This window comes from Cervus elaphus, chromosome 25, assembly GCF_910594005.1.
Source record: "Cervus elaphus chromosome 25, mCerEla1.1, whole genome shotgun sequence".
Taxonomy (NCBI): Eukaryota; Metazoa; Chordata; class Mammalia; order Artiodactyla; family Cervidae; genus Cervus; species Cervus elaphus.
In genome coordinates this window covers 26,855,514-26,877,740 of record NC_057839.1, presented here as the reverse complement: position 1 = coordinate 26,877,740, position 22,227 = coordinate 26,855,514, and the positions used below count along the sequence as shown (strand labels likewise).

Genomic DNA, 22,227 nt, shown 5'->3' with positions numbered 1-22,227 from the left:
CCTCCAGGGGATCTTACCAACCCAAAGATTGAACTGAGATCAAACCATTGCAGGCAGATTCCTCACCCACTGAGCCACCAGGGAAGCCTAATGATCTTCTACCTAAGTCCTACTGGTCGTGCCCAATGACTGCTATTTGCATGCCGTCTTAGGTCGCAGCCAACATTGACTGAATGGTGCCAGGCCTTGGTCTGAGAGTTTTACTTACACTGATTCATTGAGTTTTCACAATGACACCACGAAGTAGATGCTATAATTATCCTCATTTTATAGATGTTATACAGACATTGATAATTTGTATAAGGTCACACAGCTGGAAAGCAGTAGAACATGGATTCAGTCTTAGATTATCTGACACCAGAGCCCACTTATTCTATAAACTCCTTCCTAGAATCTGGTGAGCAAACTCACGCTCTGATACTGCAAATTTCTTCACTACCAAGCACAAGTCACAACTTCCCCTAAGAAGTTTCCTTCAGGAAAGCGGAATCTACACCTTCCCCACCAGCGGTAGCAACTGCAGAACTGCAGGAGACAATCTTTCTAGACAAGGCTGTTGAGGAGGAGGGAGCGATTGAGGGGGGGTTGACTTAGCATGCACTGCGCCCCTCGGGATCGTTATTGCGCGTGAAACGGCTGCTTTTGGAAGGCTATTGCCCAGAAGAAAAGATGTTTGGTTTTCACAAGCCAAAGATGTACTGAAGTATAGAGGGCTGCTGCATTTGCAGAGCTAAATCCTCCAGTTCTCGATTCACTGACAGTAAACGCTATGAAAAGGATTTCCAGAGCTGTTTTGGGTTACATGAGACTCGTTCAGGAGATATCTGTAATGCCTGTGTCCTGCTTGTGAAAAGATGGAAGAAATTGCCAGCAGGATCAAAAAAGGAAAACTGGAATCATGTGGTAGATGCAAGCGCAGGACCCAGTCTAAAGACTACACTGAAACCAAAGAAAGTGAAAACTCTATCTGGAAACAGGATAAAAAGTAACCAGATCAGTAAACTGCAGAAGGAATTTAAACGCCACAATTCTGATGCTCACAGTACAACCTCAAGTGCCTCTCCAGCTCAGTCTCCCTGTTACAGTAACCAGTCAGATGATGGCTCAGATACAGAGATGGCTTCTGGCTCCAACAGAACGCCAGTGTTTTCCTTTTTAGATCTCACATACTGAAAAAGACAGAAAATATGCTGTGGCATTATCTATAAAGGCCGTTTTGGGGAAGTCCTCATCGACACACATCTATTCAAGCCTTGCTGCAGCGAAAGCAGCTGCTGAGAAGCCGGAGGAGCAGGGGCCAGAGCCTCTGCCCATCTCCACTCAGGAGTGGTGACTAAGCTTTATGTAGAAGGGGAGCAAAAATGATTTAAATTTTGGAAAACAAAGCAACAAAATGACCCTCCTATTTTTAATTTGGATATCTGCTATTCTGCCAAAAGATGGATTTGTAGAATAGTTTTGAATGGGTTATTTTTCCTCCAGTTCCACAAACTCTGAAGCCAATGAAGCTTACTAAGAGATAAAAAAGAAGTGTACATAATATTTAAGATGCTGAGTATTTCATAGGAAAGCTGAATGCTGCTGTAAAGTGCTCTTTAAGTCTTGTTTAAAAATCCCCTTCTAATGAATGAAATTAGGGGAATTTTCAGGGGACAGAGATGGGATTTGTTGTATGATAAACGTATGTAGTTTTAGTCTTTCTATTTTGAGAAGCAGTGGTTGGGGCATTTTTTAAGATGGCTGGCTACACTTGTTTTCCTTCGTTATAATAAATTTGTCATAACTCAGTAAACATGGACTTGCCCCTAGAGGTAGTTGTTAATAACTGAAATATTAAGGTCTTGCCAAGGTTCTGGTGATTCAAACCTGTACTACTGAATATTAAGCGGGACAGACAGCTCTCTGGTGCGAATATCTTGAAGGAGCAATTTCTAAATAGGCAGAGGTAACCTGACTGTATATGTTGCATCCTGTGTCACCTCCCTCCATATTGATATTTGATACAGATTTTAATTTATATGAAACTTAAAAAGCAGAATCAAAACTTAAAGCAGAATCAAAGTTCCTCTTGGGGAAATGTCAAGTCTTCAGGATAAGCAATCCTATATGAATAGTACCAAAGCATTACCACTTGGTAGAGAACATTCTCTATTAAAAATGTTAGATTATCTGAAAAATAACAATGTGCAAGTCTTTAGGATGGCACACGAAAACAACAAAGGTTAATGCTTTTTGGGGCACGGTTCTTAGAGGGCTTGCAAGTGTGTAAATAATTTATGTTACGTGACTGGTGACTTCACTGAAAAATCTGCACAATTCAGTTTTAGCTCTGGATTACTTCAGTTGACCTTTGTGAAGGTTTTATCTGTGTAGAATGGTTGTTTGACTTGTTTTAACCTGTTAGGGTTTTGGGTTTTTTTTTTTTTTCATTCTATATTAAAATTCTACTAAAAGAAAAGAGGTGTGTGTTAATGCTGAGTGGGTTGGTTTTGGTTTGGCTTCTTTTAGTCAGGCTTTCTGAACATTGAGGTGTTAGATGATACATCCTAAATGTGGAGCTCTTCCATTCTAAAACCTTCATCAAAAACCTTTTACTTGAACCCAAACCAAAGTACTATCTATTGCCTCTTTTCTAAAAGTATAGGAAAAATATATCACCCGTTTTCATAATGAGGAAGGATCGTTAGCCTCCCTGGTAAAACATGACTCAGTGCTTATTTTTAAAACTGGATTTTAAAGATTGGATAGTATACGTAACAAGAGAGTGAGCCACTTTTTATGGGCACCCTATAGTTTTATAGTTTTTAATCGAAACTTAAAATTTTATATTTCTTCCTTTGGAAAAAACTACAAGCCACCGTATGCACAGAATACACAGTGAGTTGGGTCAGAGCTCCCACAGACTTTGAGGTGTATTACAAGAACCCCAGCCATTATCATCTTCCTCCTGAGTTATTTTGAAATTTTTTTTGTACATTTTGGCTGCAGTATTGGTGGTAGAATATACTATAATATGGATCATCTCTACTTCTGTATTTATTTATTTATTACTAGACCTCAACCACAGTCTTCTTTCCCCCTTCCACCTCTCTTTGCCTGTAGGAGGTACTGTATGTAGTCATGCACTTTGTATTAATATATTAGAAATCTACAAATCTGTTTTGTACTTTTTATACTGTTGGATACTTATAATCAAAACTTTTACTAGGGTATTGAATAAATTTAGTCTTATTAGAAAAAGAAAAAAAAAAGTTTCCTTCAGCCAATTATGTTAACTATTTTAAAGTCATGCACTCCCCTCCCCACCAACACATACATTACTGGAAGAACTGAAGATTCTGCATTGTAGTAGAACATTGGGCTTCCCAGGTGGCTCAGTGGTAAAGAATCTGCCTGCTGATGCAGGAGACACAGGTTCCATCCCTGGGCTGGGAAGACCCCTTGGAGGAGGAAATGCAACCTACTCCAGTATTCTTGCCTGGGAAATCCCAAGGACAGAGGAGCCTGGCAGGCTACAATCTCTTGGAGTTGCAAAAGAGTCAGACACTACCGAGCAACTAAACAACAACAGGAACGATAGAACATGGCTACAGAGAATGAGTGGTACTTACTGTACAGAGTCCAGACTAAGACAGAAGAAACACATCCACTTTAGATGGTACCATCTAAAGGTACCATCCACTCTAGATGTAGTCTGGAGGAAAGGGACAGAACTCTGGAAACCAGCAAAATGTGGGCTCTGACCCCAGCTCTGCCATGAGCTCTGCAACCTTGACCAAGTCACGTCATCTCTCTGGGCCTTCATTTTTTTCATCTGCCACAAATGATTTGGACTAGAAAGCTATAAGGTTCCTAAGAGCCCTAAAAACCCATGACCCAAGATTCAAACATGTTTCTCAATTACTAATGCAACATAGAGGCAATATTTTATGTTCTTCTTTATTGAGCAGTTGACACAGTCCTGCTGCTGGAGTTCCCTCCCTTTCAGATGCCACATCATTTCCAAGCCACAGCCACAGATGGCTGTTGGGTATCAGTATCAGGGACCAAATGGAAGAAGCAGAACCCTAAAGAGCAAGTCAGCAACCACACTAGGCTCCTCACTCCAGTTTCAGTTTCACAGGTTTGGCAGCCCCCGATTTCTCTTACATTAGGGGAGCACATGGAAAAAGTATCTCAGCAAATTCATTTTTCTTTTCATAATAATATTTGTTAGTATCTAAGGAAACGGGAACCAGATGACAGGTCCTAAACATGGTCAGACCAAGGCTTAATGAACTCAGAAAGTAAACCTTGTATTAAGTAGGTTATCTCTTCTTTGTTATTAACCTTTTAGTATGAATATTTTTGCACATTTGCAAAAGTCTAGAGAGAGTGCTATAATGAATCTGCATGAATCCATCACCCAACTTCAACAATTCTCAATTTATGGTAAATGTTGTTTCATGTCTGTCCCATTCAGTTCCCCCAACTCTGCAATATTTTGAAGTAAATCCCTGTCTATGTCATGCCACCTATAAATACTGCAATATGTATCTTCACAAGACAAGGTCTCTGAACCGTTAAAAGCATAACTATTATTGTGTTTTTTAAAACTTTTTAATTTGAACATTTTAAAATTTAATATTAATTCATTAATGTCAAATTATATCCAATGTTCAAGTGTCACCAATTGTCTAGTTTTTTAAACAAGTAACTTAGTCAAGTTAATATCCAAATAGCGTTCCTATATTGAAACTGATTAATACGTCTCTTTGGTCTCTTTGCTAAGTCGCTTCAGTCATGTCCAACTCTGTGACCCCATGGATTGTAGCTCCTCAGTTTATGGGATTCTCCAGGCAAGAATACTGGAGTGGATTGCCATTTTCTCCTCTAGGGAATCTTTCCGACCCAGGGATAGAACCAGTGTCTCTTACATCTCCTGCATTGGCAGGCAGGTTCTTTATCACTACCACCGCCTGGTCTCTTTAAACATACAGTTTTGTTGTGCAAAAGCTTTTAAGTTTAATTAGGTCCCATTTGTTTATTTTTGCTTTTATTTCCAATATTCTGGAAATAGAACTGCCATATGACCCAGCAATCCCACTTCTGGGCATACACACCGAGGAAACCAGATCTGAAAGAGACACGTGCACCCCAATGTTCATCGCAGCACTGTTTATAATAGCCAGGACATGGAAGCAACCTAGATGCCCATCAGCAGACGAATGGATAAGGAAGCTGTGGTACATATACACCATGGAATATTACTCAGCCATTAAAAAGAATACATTTGAATCAGTTCTAATGAGATGGATGAAACTGGAGCCCATTATACAGAGTGAAGTAAGCCAGAAAGATAAACACCAATACAGTATGCTAAAGCATATATATGGAATTTAAAAAGATGGTAATGATAACCCTATATGCAAAACAGAAAAAGAGACACAGATGTACAGAACAGACTTTTGGACTCTGTGGGAGAAGGCGAGGGTGGGATGTTTTGAGAGAACAGCATTGAAACAAGTATATTATCTAGGGTGAAACAGATCACCAACCCAGGTTGGATGCATGAGACAAGTGCTCAGGGCTGGTGCACTGGGAAGACCCAGAGGGATGGGATCTGGAGAGAGGAGGGAGGGGGGATGGGGATGGGGAACACATGTAAATCCATGGCTGATTCATGTCAATGTATGGCAAAAACCACTACAATATTGTAAAGTAATTAGCCTCCAACTAATAAAAATAAATGAAATAAATAAATAAACATACACTTTTCCTGCCACTATTTTTTCCCCTTTTAATTTAATTGTTGAAGAAACTGGGCCATTTTCCTGGTACAGCTTACCAGAGTGTCTCTTAATTATTACATCACCACAGAAGATCCCCTGGAGGAGAAACTGGCAACCCACTCCAGTATTCTTGCCTGGAGAATCCCATTTGACAGAGGAGCCTGGGGGGCTACAGTGCATGGGGTCTCAAAGAGGAAAACACAACTGAAGCAACTTAGCACACACAGTGTCATTTAGCATGTACCTCTCTCCCCATTCTATTTTCTGTGAATTGGTAATAAGATCTAGAGGCTTGATCAGATTGAGGTTCAGTTTCCATTTCTGTTAGGAACAAAAATACCTGTCTTTCTTGTGGTGTTAACAGTTATTAATGATTGTCTAGATCCATTAATTCACTAGAGTGCTCCTGGCTAGTGGATCAGTCATCATTTCCAGGCCTTTTCTGTAGACATATTTAGGAAAGGAATTTGTATGTTTGTTTTAAAACACATAACCAGTTCACACCAATACTTACTACGTGAACTTAGGTACACAGGATATGTACTTAAATTCTTGGATTCATAGCTCCTTTTTTTCATGCTGAAATCCCAATTCTCAACAATACAAAAGGACACTCACTGGCTCTTTCACAAGATATACACATAATCTGTATTTCACAAAATACACACATAATGACAATACACCAAAAATATCATTGCTAAAAACAGTTTAAGGGTTTTTTAGTTTTGTTTTGAAGTGGTTTGTTTATTTTGCGGGGCTTTTTTTCCTAGGGTATATCTCACTAAAAATTCACTGACAAAATCCTGCATTATACAGACAGTTAACAGAACTTTTATTTGTGTGGTTATGCAACCAACTTGATACACAGGTTTATTTGTTTCTTATTGCTTTCAATTATTAGAAATTAGTTTTTAATTGAATTTTGTTTTCAATTATATTGAACAGTTATATGGTTTCAAAGTCAAATCTGCAAAACAAATATTCAGAGAAGTGTAGCTTTGATCACAGTCTTATTCCTTTCCTTTCTAATAGATAATGACATTCTTATGGAAACTTGTTTTTTATTTATCCTTCTGTTTTTATATGATAGTGGACTTTGTACATTTCATCCCCCTCACTTTTCTTGACGCTAACACAGTATTCTAAAGATTACATCCTAGCATTATACAGAGATATTCCTCATTTCTTTTACAGCTACATGGTACACCATTGTATAGATATACCAATATTTATTCAACCAGTCCTCTACTGATGGACACTTGGATTATTTCCAGTCTTCTCCAATTCCAAATAATGCCGTAATAAGTAGGATGTCTGTTCTTTCTGTTTGTTTTTGTTTTTCTTGTAAGATTCACTCATAGAGAGTTGAGGAAGAAATTCTCCCTGTCTCTATTCTCAATGCTTTGTATCATCTTCGTCTTTGTGTCCCTAAAACCTGGTACAGAGTCTGACACATAGTAAATGCTCAATAAACTTCTGTTAAGTAAAAAGCACAATCATTCACGTGTAAAATCTGTAAATATACCAGTTAAGTTCATGAATGAAAACTGGGAAATGTTGCTGAGGTAAGCATAAATCCTATATGTTAGTGAATATTTTATGTATTCAAAGATTTCTTATCTATTAATGAACTGTGAATTTAAAAACTTCTCCTAGCTAATTTATCATGAGGATACATTTTTAAAAAGATACTCTCAGTGAATCAGAGAATCTTGTAAACACAAGAATGTTTTCTGGAATGGTTTTTGATCAAATGGTTTTCTGGAATGTTTTCTGGAATGGTTTTTGATCAAGAGGTTGGAAGTGTTGATAACCAGTGTGAAATAGAAGAGTCCAGCTTCTGGGTGGTTGTACTTGTATACAATAAGTACCATGAAAGGGTTAATGATGATATGGTTTTCTTCTTGTACTATTATTATTAATACTTCTTAATTTTATTATGCTATAATATATTTGTTTCTGTGAAGTCTGTGTTCCCTATCAGAATGTAAGTTATTTGTGGGCAGAGATCACATCTATGTCTGTCTTATTCTGAGTTCTATCCTCAATGTCATGCACTAACAGATGGTAGATATTCAATTAACATTTGCTGAGTAAGTAAACGAATCCAGGGCTTTAACAGGAAATACCTCTCTTTGGTGCAAACCAAAAAGATCCTGGGTAGCAAATCTGACTTTAACTTTTAGTTTTAGCTGCCGTCCTCCGACACTGCTTCAATGAGAAAAGAAAGGCTGCCACCTCATTCCTGGCAAATGGAGGTGGAAGTCCAGCTTTCCCACTTAGGCATCACTAATGCCTGAGCAAGGGACGCCTTCATTACTACTGGGCTGGGGGGCCAATTCTGGCTTCCCATTAGATCCCCATGGAAACGTGTCTGCCTCATTGCTGATCCCCACATGCCCTCTACTGACACCTCGTGGGCACGGGCCACTCACTACCTCTCAGTGGGAATGAAGTCCCAGCTCCCTACTCAATTTTCTCTGCCACCACTCCAGGTAGGAGGAACCTGAGAAAACTCATTATAGACTGGGTAGAAGTCTGAGATTCCCACCTGGTTTCTGCTGGCATGGCAAGGGACCCAGAGTTTTTTTGTGGAGTTTGGCTTGAGAAGATTTTTTTCCCCTAAGTTTTCTGTCTTTTTAGGCTGCTCCTTTCCTGGCCCTTTGACTAGAGGAAGCAAGCATTTGTTGGGGCCTTTTTTTTTGTCTGCACACACTGGTGTTTCCAGGTTGCCAGCTCCCTCAGCTACAAGTCTGGGATCATAAGGGCAGAAAGAAAACCTGAAGAACTCCCCACTGAGTTCTTTAGATCTCCAGGTCTTAAGCAGTTTGTCTTCTTCTCTCCAACTTTCAGAGTCTCCTTATGCTTGTTTCTTATATAATATCCAAGAAAGAATAGGATAAAGTATGTTTACTAAGTCTTCCCAGAAGTGGAATTCTGGCATTGCACTTTTTACTCCTTTTTTCTAACACCGATGTGTTAGGCAATGTTTTATCACTATGACATTGCACGTATCCTCATCTATTTATTTGCTAGATCAATGAGAATTTATTGAACTCTTACCACATGTTCAACACTGAATCAGTCCCTGAAGTTAAAAGGAAGAACAAGATCACATTATCTCAGTCCAGTGGAGGAGATAATATAAAATGAAGCAGACTGTTTTCCAGTAGTCACGTGTGGATATAAGAGTTGGACTATAAAGAAGGCTGAGCACTGAAGAACTGATGCTTTTGAACTGTGGTGTTGGAGAAGAGTCCCTTGGACTGCAAGGAAATCAAACCAGTTAGTCTTAAAGGAAATCAACCCTGAATATGCACTGGAGGGATTGATGCTGAAGCTGAAGCTCCAATACTTCAGCTACCTAATGAGAATAGCTGACTCATTAGAAAAGACCCTGACGCTGGGAAAGATTGAAGGCAGAAGGAGAAGGGGATGACAGAAGAGACGAGATGGTTGGATAGCATGACTAACTCAATGGACGTGAGTTTGAGCAAGCTCCAGGAGAAGGTGAAGGATAGGGAAGCCTGGCTTGTCACAGTCCATGTGGGTCTCAAAGAGTCAGACAGGACTGAGTGACTGAATAACAATAATAGTGATCTACACCAGTCCAAGTTTGATGCATGAAACAGGGCACTCAAAGTCAGTGCACTGGGACAGCCCTGAGGGATGGGATGGGGAGAAAGGTGAGAGGGGGGTTCAGGATGGGGGAAACATGTACACCCATGGCTGATTCATGTCAATGTATGGCAAAAACCACTGCAATATTATAAAGTAATTAGCCTCCAATTAAAATAAATAAGTTAAATAATAATAATAGTGCTATACAAAGTGCTACAGGAGACCCAGGAGAAATCAGTTCATTGGAATGGGGTAGAGATGACGGTGGAATAGATTCAAGGAAGGCTCCATAGAGGAAGAAGCTATTGAACTGGATTAAAGAATGAGTAGGAACTTTCCAGTTAGAGAAGAGGAAAAAGTCATTACAGGCAAAATTAACAGCATGAACAAAGGCACAGAGGCAGAAAGTGGGGAACAACAAGTAGCTTCTTGAAGGAATGGCATGGGATAGAAGAAAAAAAGTGATGAGTGGAAAACAGATGGGAGACAGATCATAGATCATGTCACAAAAGGCCAGAGCCACAGTTTTCCTCAAGCAAAACTCATGCAGGCTGCACTACATGGATGGCAAAATACACTTCCTATTCAGATGTGGCAGAACTGAGTCTCCTTCCATATTTGGTTGTTATGAATTACCCTCTTTATCCAGCCAAAGCACATTTCTGTCAACAGTTTGTCAGTTCCAGGTTCCCCAGGCATTGCCACAATCATATCCCAAAGAGAGGACTGCTGTGTGTCTCTCAGCCAGTTAGTGGTCCATTTGTGCCTGCCAGAAATTTAAAGCCTCAGGAACAGTTTCCCATGAAGTTTATTTATGTCGCTGCTGCCCTAAAAGCTAAAATGATAGAACAAGAGATCAAGAAAGAAAATAACAATATTAAGTGGAAGGAAGATCTTAAACAAAGGCTCCAGACTTAATCTTATTCCTCAGGGGAGGCCTGCATATAAAGGAAGTGGGCCTGAAATTGATGGGCTTTGGCTGGAACAGCATGTTCGTCTGATAGGCTACAGGAGCAGCAGCTGTAATCAACGGGAGGATTTGGCCCTTGGATGACAATCAACAATTCTGTTGGGGACTCTTATGGACAGGCTGTCCCCTGTTGTGGTGTGTTTCATGATCCTTTGACCTTAAGCAAAGTTGTGTCCAACTCTTTGTGACCCCATGTGCTGTATCCCACCAGGCTTCTCTGTCCCTGGGATTCTCCAGGCAAGAATACTGGAGTGGGTTGCCATTTCCTTCTCCTGGGGATCTTCTCCAACCCAGGGATTGAACCCAGGTCTCCTGCATTGCTAGCAGATTCTTTACCATCTGAGCTACCAGGGAAGCCCAGAGTGAAGATGTAAGTTAAGGCTTATGGTGACCTTAAAGAAGGACCAGAAGCCTTACTCCTATTAGATTAAGTTTACTACCCATGCTATGAGGGGAGAGAAAACAGAACTTATAGAATGTTTTCCCAGAGCTTTTAGCTAAACTTCTAACTTGTGACAATAGATATATAATATATGCAGTTGAGTGTCCAAGTTCATAATTTAGAAGATGCAAGATAAGGAAAGTATTTATCCCTATTTTTGTATTTATCCTTATTTTTTGCTTGAACTGTTCTTTCTTCCATCTTGGTGTTTCAGGATTCCTTCTTTTTATCATTTCCTTTCTGTTGAGACAACTTCCTCTAAGAACAAACTGTCTTAGTTTTCCTTCATCTGAAAATGTCTCGATTTCTTCTTTATTCATGAAAGATATTTTCACTGGATATAAGGTTCTGGGTTGACAATTTTTCTTTTTTTTTTTTTTTTTCAGCATTTGAAAAATGTTGTGCTGCCTCCTTCTAGCCTCCATGTTTTCTGATGATAAATCTTGAGTCATTTGAATTGTTTTTTCCCCTAAAGGTAAGATGTCATTTCTCTTACACTGTTTTCAAGACTTTTGCTTTGTCTATAGTTTTAGAAATCTGGCTATGATACGTCTCAATGTAGATTTATCTGGATTTACCATGTTTAGGATTGACTCAGATTTACATTTATGTCTTTCAGCAGATTTGAGAAGTATTCAGTCATTTTTTCTTTGAAGATTTTTTTCAGGCCCACTTTCTTTCTCCTTTTTCCAGAACTCCTATGACATGAATGCTAGATCTTTTATTATGGTTCCACAGGTGCCTCAAGTTCTGTTCCTTTCTTTCTTCCCAGTCTATTTTCTCTCTATGTTCATATTAGGAATTTTCTGTTGTTCTATACTTCAGCTCACTAGTTCTTCCTTTGTCCCAGGCATGGGGAGGGAAACACTGCCCCTTCTCTAGGGCACCAACCTGGGCTCTAAGCAGAAACCAAGGCAGGAGATCCTGGGCCTGTGAGTCCCACAGGCAGCCACACTCAGTAGCCAGTTGACAATCACTCTTCATGTTAGAATTCTTTTCTTACCTTTGAATCATCAATTATATCTTTTTAAATGATACAGCCTGGCCCAGCAGTTCTATGAAAAATTAAGTGAAAGGATATGTCCACATGTGGCCCAGTGAAATAAAAGAGCAGCAATATGAGGATTAGGGGAAGGGGCATCCAGAACTACAGGTACAGTAGACAGAGGCTAAGCAGAGAGAAACCCAGGTGACTGCAAAGACACAGATGTGGTGGGGTGGGGCCTGATGAAGTCACAGCTGCCAACCAATCCCCCAGAATCCTGAAAAGAGGAAGTGGAGGTCCTGCTCTCACCAAGTGGGGATATTCACATTCACATAGTGGCAGGCTTCCCTGGTTGCTCAGATGCTAAAGAATCTGCCTGAAATGCATGAGACCTAGGTTCAATCCCTGGGTCGGGAAAATCCCCTAGAGAAGAGAATGGCAACCCACTCCAGTATTCTTGCCTGGAGAATTCCATGGACAGAGGAATCTGGCAGGCTACAGGGTTGCCAAGAGTCAAACATGACTGAAAACAACTGAGCACATATACTCAAATGAGAGAGACAAAAGAGCTATTCGGTCCACACCCATTACATAGATAAGTAAACTCAGACTTAGGTGTGATAACAGCAGTAACAGCCATTAGTAATAACAAAGCTCACATTTGCACCATGTTGGACTGACCTCAAAATTTATATTATGTTTACTAAAGGAGAAGGGGTGAATTCTGGGGAAATGTGTGGCGAACTTGGCAGATTAAGTTAGACTCCAAGAATAGTATGAGAGGAAATTTTATGAAGTGGACACTCCAATGGTGCTATCTGTGAAGAAGATGCTAGAAGCCTGCAAGTGGAGACCCAGAGGGTTGGGAAGAGGCAGAAATATCTTTGGTCAGAGAGAGCTAAGTCGTGTGATCACTGAATGTCGGTAGTCATATGTGTCACTTCAAAAATGATTGTAGTACATTAGGCAGCATCCATTGAATGTACTCAAAGTTCACAACTCTATAGGGAAAACTGAGGAAGTAAAAAAGCACACTGTTCAGCAAGATTGCTGCTTGGCAAGTGTACCCACAAGAGTTTTTATGGCCATGTCTCTGCCTAACCTAAAACTGGCCTTGAACCATAGCTTCATTGTAGACAGAATATTTCTTTGAGCCACTTAGTGCCCATTAGACTGTGCCAGCATCCCAGATACACCACTTCCTCTGTGCCTCAGTGTACTGGGCTGCCGGCAGAAGGGGAAACAACCCCACCAAATGCTGCAGTGATGCCTCAGTCTCTGAGGTTATCCCAGATCTCACAAGTATGGCGTAAGTGCTGCTGCTGCTGCTAAGTCGCTTTAGTCGTGTCTGACTCTATGCGACCCCATAGACGGCAGCCCACCAGGCTCCGCCGTCCCTCGGATTCTCCAGGCAAGAACACTGGAGTGGGTTGCCATTTCCTTCTCCAATGCATGAAAGTGAAAAGTGAAAGTGAAGTCGCTCAGTTGTGTCCGACTCTTAGCGACCCCATGGACTGCAGCCTACCAGGCTCCTCCGTCCACGGGATTTTTCAGGCAAGAGTACTGGAGTGGGGTGCCATTGCCTTCTCCAATGGCCTAAGTGCAATGCCCCTGAAAGCAGAGTCAGTGGTGTATTTGTAAATGGTTAGCAACAGGCTGGCCCTTGGGGGAGGAGCCCTAATTTATAGTGTTTGCCAATTTCAGCTGCTTTCAAACAACCAATATGATATCACCAAACATGAAGTTGGGAAGAGATGCAGAGTAGCCTATCATTATACAGCACAGATATGATTGAAATAAAACACCTCAAAAGTACAAATATTAATAGAACATCATAATCTGATTAAGATGTGATAGATATAGAATATTAATTATCCTTATTTTATATAATTTGTTTAATTGCAAGTTTATCTAAGTTAATTTTTAATATTGACTGTGTTTAACAACTGGCTTACAAATTCCCTGAAAATTTAACAGTTGGCTCTTGTGAGTTGGTATAAGCCAGAACCAGTATGGTACTGAGCCAGTGTTTCCTTTTATGGATAAGTATTGAGTGAAAGGTGAACTTGTAAAAGGATGGGTTTTACATAGGGGTAAATTATCCAAGGAGGTAACACACACAAAAAGAAGCTGTGAAGCAGTCTTAGGGGTTTTGTTTTTACTTTTTGCTTATTCTGTGTCAGAATAGGTTTGCTGTATCATTTTACTTAATGATTTGTCAAACTGTGACTTCTCTATTGAGCCCTCTGTGGAATATGTCAAAGTCCTTCCACATTTCCATCATAATAAAATATAATGGGTACCACCTTTATAGTTTTGTCTGTCTCACAGACAACATGAATGGGGGACAGAGGATGGATGGGGGAAGATTGTAGTTGAATAAGATGAACTGGTGGTTTAGCACCACTTCACTGCCAACAAACCCTATATTAAATTTAATGCGGCTCTCAAAGATCAAAGAGGCAGACGGACACATGTAGAAATCAGCAGGATGTGTTAGAGCAATTAAAGATCAAAGATATGGATAATCCCTGCCCCTGAGGACTTTTGTTCATGGATGTGTCCCCGGTGCCCAACACACCACCAAGCAGATGCACAGTGGTACCTGATGCTCTCTCACTGGATGTCGGTTCTCCATCCTTCAGGAGCAAGCTCAGTGCCCCCGATGCAAAGACATATGTCTAAAGAAGAAATTGCCAGGCAAAATGAACTTACCCTCTGGAAATTCAGCACCCTGTTCCATTATTCAGAGTTCTAAGGGAGACCTTCTTAGGAATATGTACATTGTTGGAAGAGTTATAAAGTTTATAACTTGTAGACCTCCAAACCTCCATGAGTTATTAAAGAAAAGCAACTCACTGCCACTCATTTTGCAACAACCAAATATCAAACTCAGGTCAGTTTCTCCTTAACTTGATAATGGCCTCACCCATAATGGATTAAGTTTCCCTGAGAAAATCTTCACCTAGGTATACAGGATTGAGGATATTGAAAGTGTTATTTGCTCAGTCATGTCTGACTCTTTGCAACCCCAGGGACTGTAGCCCACCAGGCTCCTCTCTCCGTGGAATTCCCCAGACAAGAATACTGGAGTGGGTTGCTATTCCCTTCTCCAGGGGATCTTCCCGAGCCAGGGGTCGAACTTGGTTCTGCTTGACTCTGCAGATTCTTTACCATCTGAGCCACCAGGGAAGCCTTTCCAGGACTGCTGGCCAACAACTAAATCTGGCCATCATCCGGCCCCCAAAGCTTCAAGGGAAATAGTATTTCTTATCAGAAGTTACCTCCTCATAGTCTGCCTTTTCCCCCTGGACAGCATCCCCTTCCTCGAGCTCCTGCCTATAAATTTCATCTAATTTTCAAAATTTTAGTGAGTCTGCAGTGAAACATTTAGACTTCCAATAACACTCAAAAAATTAAAAATAACTCCTTGACCACATACTTTTCAGGTTCCACAATAAATCCTCACTTAAGACATACAGAGTATGCAATTTATGGCAAATCACATTGTCACATAACTAAACCTAATTTGCCCAGGAATCCTTAAATCATCTTCCTTCTAGACACTCATGAAACTAACGTTTGGAAATAAGAAAGTCAAAGAATGGTCTATCAAACAAAATTTAAAATATTTCCCATTAGAAAGGTATACGACTCAACAGGGTAAAATTTCACAAATGAGACTCTCAGCACAAAAGGAAAAGGCAATAAATATTTCTCTGCATATGTAAAGCAAGGAGAATAGAATTTCAAGTCTCACTTAGCTTTTAAGCTGATGCATAGCTGCAGACAATAATATACCCAGGAGCCAGCATGAAGCCATCTTTCCAAGGTGGGACATTGTAGGAATCTGAAACATTAAGTGTAACCTAAGGCATCTGTGAAAGACAAAGTTGTTCTTGGGATAATAGAGACAAGATATTTTCAAATATTGAATATAGCAAGATGACCAAAACCTTGAAATGTTCAAGAAAATTCATTTTTATTACATAATGTAAATAGCTTCACAAGGGAAACACACATAGAATACTTTCAGCAGGAAAAAAATGTTTTTATAAAAATTATAAGCAGTTATGAAGCTTATTTCACAGAAGCATAATTTTAATCTAGTTACAGTCTTTTCATGTGTCATTATTTCATAAACTTTTCATCAAGCAACAACAAATTCCACCTAGTCATCATGTAATGACTGTCATAGGTTGGGTTCCCCCAGAACAGATGCTGAGACAGACGTGAATGCAAATAGCTTCTTTAGGAGGTAATTCCAAGAAGCAGTCAGGAAACTGAAGAAGTGAGACAAGGAAAGATGCCAATGAGCAGGCTATCGAGGGCTGTTCCCACCAGGTATTAACTCCCCAACACTTTGAGGCTGCCCTGTTCAAGGCTGAGAAGACCCCAACAGCTGGAGGAAGCTCACAAGTAAAGATCTGTAGATCTTTCTGCAGCTGAAAGTTTTGGGGTAGAGTATATGAACTGGAAGTCTTGAGGGTGTGTGGCCAGGACCCAAGAACATCAGGCACAATAATTAAGTGATATCTCATCACGTTGCTGTGTCATTGTTTTTCTATTTGCTTTGAGAAACACAGATTTAATTGTCCCAGTTTCAGGAAGAAATCAGTCAGTGTAACATCCATGTGAAACTTAGAATAGGTACCTGGGGAAACAGAAACATTACACTGCTTTGTAATCAATGCTCTGGAAAGCTAAGTACATTATTACTATTCAAAAAGTGTTCAATCACTTCACCCTCATAATGATAATTATTATTTTTAAAAAAACAGAATACAGTAAGTATTGACAAGGATATGGAGAAATTGGAACCCTTGGGCATTACTGGTGGGAATGTAAAATGCAGTTACTATGGAAAACAGTATAAAAAATTAAAAAATAGAATTATCCATATAATATAATAATTCCACTTCTGAGTATCTACCCAAAAGAATTGAAATCAGGTACTGAAACAGACATTTATACACCTATGTTCACATTAGCTAAAAGAAGCAACCCAAGTGCCCATCAGGAGATGATTAGGGAAGTAAAATGTGGTAAACACATACAAAGGAATATTATCCAGGCTTGTAAAGTAAGGAAATTTTGACACAGGCTACAACATGGATAAACCTTGAAAAGATTATGCAAAGTTAAATAAGCCAGTTTACCAAAAAACAAATGTTATACAGTTCTACTTATATGAGGTACCTGGAGGGTAGGGCTTTCCTGGTGGCTCAGACGGTAAAGATTCTGCCCACAATGCAGGAGACCTGGATTCAATCCCTGGATTGGGAAGATCCTCGGGAGAAGGGAATGGAAACCCACTCCAGTATTCTTGCCTGGAGAATTCCATGGACAGAGGAGCCTGACAGGCTACAGTCCATGGGGTCACAGTATATGAGGTACCTAGAGGAGTCAAATTCATGAAGACAGAAAGCAAACCAGTAGTTTCCAGAGGCTGGGGGAAGGAGGAATGGGGAATGACTGTTTAATGGATATAGTGTTTCAATCTAGGAAGATGGAAAAAGTCCTGAAGCTGGATGATATCGGAGGTTGCGCAACAATGTGAACATATTTAATACCATTGAACTGTACACTTAAAATGGTTATAATGGTAATGTTATTTTATTTATATTTTACTGCAATTTTTTAAAATCTTGCAAATTTTTAAGTTTTTCTAAATAAAAGAATTAACTACTATTCTATGCAGCCATATTGGTAAACTTTTCCAAGACGTTCATCAATTTTCGCAACATCTTCCGAGCTGTATGTACTTAGTGTCTGGAAATTAACATCTAGAGCCTGTGAAAATATTTTGGCAGAAGCCGCTTCAGGACCCTCTCATGTTCTTCCCATCCTCTCCCTGTGTGCACACCCAGGGTCTTCCTCGTGCCAGAACAAAGGCAGTGTTAGGTCCAAAAACTGGAACGGTTTCGCCTCAGCTCTTTCTCCAAGATACAGTTCATTTACAGTGGTGTGTTTCTAGGGTTTGTGCAAAGGAGCCAACTCACCAAACCAGGAGCTTTCAAGCCCCAGGAAGAGCTGGCAGCGGGGATCCACCGGTGGTGTTTATGTGGACAGTTGATTTGCCTGCCCCCTCCCCGCTGCTTGAAATGGGTGTCAGGATCTGCTGAGGAAGCCAGCAAGGAAGAAGGTTTTCAAGTTGATCTTTTGGCAGATTTCTCTCCTCAGCAGAATCCTGAAAGCTCCAAGACAAGGAGGTAGCTTTTGTCCCTAACTACTTTCTCATTCTCACCAATGGAGGCAAGATTTGGGCCTGATATTTTCTTCCACATGATAGCTTGTTCTCGAAGATGCAGGCGCTGGGTAAGACAAAAACCATCGAATTGCTTTTAATAACCTCCTGCTCCCACCAAACTGAACTGCTTGCTGTGTCCCACTTTTCCAGCTCCAGGCATGAGGAGAGACATGCTTCCGGACTCTCTCCCCAGTCTAAATTCACTCCTCTCCTCCACGATCCCTTGCTCAGTCACCAGTTAGAGGTAATTTATTCCTCTTCCACAATCCCATAATACTTTAGCAATACTCAGATTTTTGCGTTTGGCATTTTCTATCTTGTATTTTTCTTTGCAACCCCACAGACTGTAGCCCATCAGGCTCCTCTGCCCATGGGATTTTTCCAGGCAAGAATACTGGAGTGGGTTGCCATTTCCTTCTAAAGGGAATCTTCCCGACCCAGGGATGAAACCCCATTTCCTGGGTATCCTGCATTGATAGGCAGATTCTTTACCTTTATGCCACCTGGGAAGCCCCATCTTGTATTTTAGGTATTGATATTTCTATCTTTTCTCCCTGACTGGTTTCTAACTTTCTTAAAGATAAGGTCCCTATCTGATTTATCTTAGCACCCACTCCACTCAGAATGTTAGTTCAGCCTCTTTCCCATAATAGGAAGTCAATAAATATCTCACAAATAAATGAATAAACCAGTGAATGAATGAATGCCTGAAATCCTACAAGAAAAGCCCACCTAGTCTGGGAAAAACTCTGCCACCAACCATTTAGTTTTCAAATGTCTGTGTTTCTGCCCTGCCCTGCCCCTTTCCACCCCTGAAGGAAATAGAGGCTATAATGAGAAGACATGTCATCATCTTCAAACCTCTATCTATACCCCTTGAGCTTCTGAAACACTAGACAAGCAATAACCCCCATCACCCCTCTCTGCACATCTCCATCCCTATGCCTTACAGTCAGTCCAAAACTGACAGCCCAGATTCCTCCAGTTAGGCGGCCTGAGTATAGACCACAGTTTCCCAGCTGTTTCCAGGAGCTCTATCTTCCCAAGAGGGTGAAGGGGCCATGAGGATGAGACTGGGACAGCAAGGCCTTGGGGACCCATCCCCCCCACCCCACACACACACAGACTCGCATTGTGCTTCAGCAAAAGCAGCTCTGGTTTTCATCTACTTTATATTTTAGTTTTCCACAGATTTCATGGGGAAGAGAAGCTTCCCTGCTCAAAAATATCTGAAAAACACTGGTGTAGCCCATGTGACTGGACTATGATTTGCAGAAGGGCAAGAGGTCAGAACGGTACCATTCGTTAACCCCTCATACCTGGCACAGTGCCATAAGCTTAATTAGGAAGTGCCTCAAGGGCACCAGGCAAGAAGTGCCAATAACCTGGGCCCTGGGCCCAGCTTCAGTACAAACCAGTTAGGCAAGTCCCTTCTCTGAGCTTCAGTTTCCTCATTTTTAAAAAAGGAAATTGGCAGAGATGACACTCTGACTTACAGGGAAGACAGAGACATGTGGGGCACTAACAGAGACTGCAGGATCCCCAACATTTTCTGAAGAAATTTCCACCTTAGCTTTCAGGGCTGAAGCCTGAGTGGCCTCAGCCCCTCACCCACTGGCAGCCCAGGCACTGCCCCTCAGCAGTCCTGGTTAAAAGGGCGATGCTGCGGGCCCAGCGACCCCGGTTACGCCCAAGCATGTGATCTGGCACTGCAGCCTGACTCCTGGTGTCGGTACCATGCACAGAGGCGAGGGCTCAAAGGCAGCTTGTTAGAAAACATTTTTTTATATACGTTAAGACATTGAGTTGTGCTTTGAAGTGTTTGAGAAAAGAATTGCTTCCCTGGTGGCTCAGACGGTAAAGTATCTGTCTGCAATGCTGGAGACCCAGGTTCAGTCCCTGGGTCGGGAAGATCTCCTGGAGAAGGCAATGGCAACCCACTCCAGTACTCTTGCCTGGAAAATCCCATGGACAGAGGAGCCTGGTAGGCTACAGTCCATGGGGTTGCAAAGAGTCGGACACGACTGAGCAACTTGACTTATATACATCTATTTTTATTTCATTATTAAAATTTTCAACTGTTTTAGCTAGCGTAGGCTAAGTCATGCTGCAATAACAAATGATCTCAAGCCTTGTGGATGAAAAAATGAAAGTTAATGTCTTGCTCAAAAAAAAACAAATAAAACAAAAACAAGGGGCTTTGTCCTAAAGACTCTAGAACAGCATTGTCCAATACAATTTTCCAAGAGGATAGAAATGTTCTACATCCATGATGTCCAATATTGCAAACACCAACAGTATGTGAAGAGTGAGTAGCTTAAACGTGGCTACTGAAATCAAGAAACTGGATTTTAAATTTTAGTCCACTTAATTTACACAGCTATATGTGGTTACTGGCTACCACATTGGACAACCCAGCTCTATAACATAGTCTCCAAGACCTCTTGCAGCTTTGGCATCCTAGAACTCTCTGAATAACCCTGCATTCACCTCACTACTCCCACCACCAAGCACTATGATTACAAATCCCTCCCATTAACACACACAGAGATGCTGAAGCTAAAACTCCAATACTTTGGCCACCTGATGTGAAGAGCCGTCTCACTGGAAAAAAAAAAAAAAACCCTGATGCTGGGAGGGATTGCAGACAGGAGAAGGGACTATAGAAGATGAGATGTTGGATGGCATCACAAGCTCAATGAACACGAGTGTGAGAAAAATCTGGGAGATGGTGAAGGACAGAAGAGCTTGGCGTGCTGCCATCCGTGGGGTTGCAAAGAGTCAGACACAATTAGCGACTCAACAACAACAACAACACACACAAGCACACACCCAGCCCTGAATTCAAAGGACTAAAGTTAGCTATCTTCCTCAAAATGAACAGTAGGTGTCTCCCTTACCCTGAAGCATCAACTGCTGCAATAGAGTTAGAAACTTAGCCGTGGTCTTTGCCAGTGTGCTGTGAGTCAGCTGTAACTAGGCCCAGGAATCAAGTCACTCTATGGAAACTCCCCTATATGCCAGACTCTTGGGCAGTCACCCCAAGAAGCAGAAAGTCAGGCTTCTCACAGGCCCGCAGGCAGCTGCCCAGCCAGTCACCACCAGAGGTTTTCCCCTATCCCCTGAGCCCCAGGGTCCTCACCACACTTCCTCATAGATTCCCACACTTTGTGGAAAACAGTCACAAGGAAATTGTAAATTGGTATGTATTTGTCCAAGATGACATTCTGAAAACTAATTTTGTAAATTCCCCTCTAGTCTCTGAGGCTTTGCCAGGACTTCATGTCTAACTGTCCCTCCCACTAAAGAGACAGAAAATGTAGCCGCGAAGTAAATAAATGGATTAGAGTGGGGACAATCCACAGAGAGGGCTTCCTGGTGACTCAGTGGTAAAGAATCTGCCTGTCAACGCAGGAGACACAGGTTCAATCCCTGGGTAGGGAAGATCCCCTGGAGAAGGAAATGGCAACCCATTATAGTATTCTCGCCTGGGAAATTCCACATATAGAGGAACCTGGCAGGCTACAGTCCATGGGGGTTACAAAAGAGACACAACTTAGTGACTGAATAGTCACAACAATATCCACAGGGCACTGAGAGAAACAAAGACAAGATCCAGATTTTCTGCAGTGCTCCAGCCTTTGTACACTCAGACTGAGTTGGGTTGACCAGCTGCCTCATTTTAGGGAGCTAGTTTTAGATATCATTGTTGTTTAGCCGTTGGGCAAACATCACTATTGCTCAGGTATCACTCTCGTATATGCGGCACTACTGCACCGTGATTAACAGAATGGGCTCTGGTGTCTGCCTGGATCTGCATTCCAGGAGCGCAGTCAATGAGCCGTGTCACTTAACCTCCCTAAGCATCAGTGTATAAAGAGGGTAGTTGAGAAAACTGCAGGAGATAATCACAGTGGCAGACTTCTGCTTGTATTATAGCTAAGGAAAATTCGTTCTTTCTTGTAATTCAGCTATATGATAACTGCTGTTCCATCTTACTCTTTAAAAACGGTGCCAGCAACTTAGAAAGGAAGCTGGCTCTCCTGGGAAAAGCATCTGTCCTGGAGAGAGTCTGTGACTAAACCCTTTAGGAGTCAGAGCCAAACCTGGGGTGGATCAGCAGAGTCTGGAGCCTCTCTTAACCCAGGTTTGTCAGACAAAGACTCAGGGGAGTCACCTTGCTCCAGG

The 22,227-nt window shown here is 41.3% G+C and overlaps 1 non-coding gene and 1 pseudogene across 1 annotated transcript; one reads left to right on the top strand and one right to left on the bottom strand.

Moving 5' to 3' along the window:
• The first annotated feature begins 663 nt into the window (after positions 1-663).
• LOC122683806 lies at positions 664-1,414 on the top strand (annotated as a pseudogene).
• An 18,257-nt stretch (positions 1,415-19,671) lies between these two features.
• LOC122683993 lies at positions 19,672-19,805 on the bottom strand. Its single transcript, XR_006337899.1, has one exon. It is a non-coding gene; the product is annotated as a small nucleolar RNA SNORA76 (small nucleolar RNA).
• Positions 19,806-22,227: the final 2,422 nt, after the last annotated feature.